Genomic DNA, 2,500 nt, shown 5'->3' with positions numbered 1-2,500 from the left:
TGATGTGTTGTATAGCATGGTGTGAATTGTTACATATTGAGCAGTTATCTGCAATGCAGTCGTCTTTAGTAACTTTGAGAGGCTACTGGGTGGTGGCCACACCGCAGCTTGGGCAAGTGGACTCAGTCCTCTCGGGAGAGAGAGGATTCAGAGACATGGATATCAGGGAGTCGGGCATGTAGTACTTTGTTGTCTTTCAGTCTGCTGATAGAACAGTGAGTGATATAACTATGGATATGCTTTTGGAGTATTTGAGAGTGATAGAGTTATTTGGGTGTTTGATGTTTCTTGGCATGTGTGGGTGTTCTACCATTTAATGTAGTATGTGGGCTGTGTTTGTGGAGACTGCGGCAAGTGATAGATTTAGTTCTCGTTAGGTAAATAATTTCACTCAACCAGTAGAGAAAATGAAAGGAAAATTAGATTGACCTGGATGAAAACTATCAAAAAATATATGTATTAAAATAGATATAGCTTTGAAATGTAGTGCTAAAATTATCCTTGCAAATTAATTATCTTCTATATAGACTGGTTCCCATGATTTAATTGTTCTAACATGGTGGTATACTTTGTCACAGAAGTAGTTTGAGAGTCCTAGCAGTCGAGTGCTTACTCTTCAGCTAATTAAAGATATACCGCTCTTCTGGTAAAGACAAACCTACCATCTCACTCTCACGAAGTCGTAAGTGCAAAAACCCCTGGTAAGGCTAGCCCTATCAGTTTTTTTTTTTTTTTTTTTTTTTTTTTTTCTGCCAATGTTGGGTCGCCTCCCTGCCTGGCCCGGACTGTCGAGGACCAACACGACATAGCCGGCATCGAGTCCCGGGAATCAAACTTGTGATCACCTGCTCATGAGTTCGTCACGGTATCTACAGGGCTACAGCGCTTGAGTCTTATCAACCAAATCTGCAGTTTAATAATTGTTTTCTGGAAACTACCAGGCAATTACCGTTAGCTTTAGAGAATCTCTAGGCTTAGTTCTCAAAGGGTTCACTGTACCCGCTTATCAGAGCCTAATCATTTTAATTGAAAAATACAATGCACTTTGAAAACATTCTAGATTAAAAGCGTATATCAACGCGAAGAAAAAATAAAATTTTAGAGATCTAATCCAAATTAAAAAAAAAAAAAATCAGGACTACTCTACAACAGCTCAACAACGGTTTCAAGATGATCAACTCTGCAACAGCTTAATTGAAGAACATCTTCAGGTTAAGGCAAACGAAGCATTGCATATTATGTATGTGCAATATCCACTTAGAAATGATTAGACAATAACTTTACTATGACATCACAGTCTTATGTAAAATGGATGACCAGCTAGCTAAGTTTATTCTTAAAGCTTCAAATATAATGATGCAGACGATGTCGGCTGAGGTGGAGACGCACCATCATCTTTTGAGATTCAAATATCTAATTTATGATGATTTATTCCGACCTGTTGGCCTAGAGCCGCTTTTCCTAATCTTAGGTGCTGTCACCCTAAGGGGCCACTGAATTTAACTTTAGGAAATGGTGGGAAAATATTTTGTTACGTACAAGATATGTTATCCATCAGGCTACATGTAAGGTGTTACAATTCCTATATTCCTGGTAGTCAAAAGAAAGAATAAACAAATACATATATTTCTAAAAATGTATTTTCTGGTATTATATTCCTTCTAGTCCTACTGCTTTAGAAATTTTTAAGATGGTTACGAAATTCGCCACACACAGGGAACAAGAGACCTCGCAATGATGGAATTACGTTCTATCACCGAACCTTTTTCTATGCTTTAGTTAACAAGCTTGTGTTCTTTTTTTGATTCTTTGTTTTCATCTCTTCTCTCTCTCTCTCTCTCTCTCTCTCTCTCTCTCTCTCTCTCTCTCTCTCTCTCTCTCTCTCTCTCTCTCTCTCTCTCTCTCTCTCTCTCTCTCTCTCTCTCTTCTCTTTTCTGATTTTCTTCTCACTAGAGCCATTAATGACTTATATCTGTGTATTGGACAAAATAAAAAAGCTGCATGATATATTAGTAATGAAGCACTGCCAATTATGGAGGTCTGATTAGCCTGCAGGAGCCAACAAGAAAGAAAAAAGTTCGAAAATCCTAGTCTTCAGTCTAGAGTTCTAGACCATCCCGTGTATATGATGCAAGTTTGGCAACTGTAACAATTTTGCTCTGATCAGCTCTTATAAACAGCTTCATTCAGCTTAGAATTTCCACGCGGTAAAGGACATAATGACGATCATGATCAAACTATCTCGACTGACTTTTTTCAGTATATGTTACTGATTTCACTACATTCTAGGGTTTTCCTCTAGCTAGCACTAGACAATCTTATTAAGCTCAGAGAAACCTTCGTGACTTAAATGATCTCGATTAAGGTGTTTTGATTAATCCTTTGCAATAATGATGCCAATGTCGCCACATTCAGTGAGTGAATTAGAATGACAGTCGTTGACAAAATGTTCACTGTGGACACCATATGAAGATGGAGCTCTTTAATTAATTTAATTCCT

The sequence above is a fragment of the Oratosquilla oratoria genome, chromosome 7 (genome assembly GCF_046742065.1).
Source record: "Oratosquilla oratoria isolate Oo_2021 chromosome 7, ASM4674206v1, whole genome shotgun sequence".
Taxonomy (NCBI): Eukaryota; Metazoa; Arthropoda; class Malacostraca; order Stomatopoda; family Squillidae; genus Oratosquilla; species Oratosquilla oratoria.
This window is presented reverse-complemented; position numbering follows the sequence as displayed.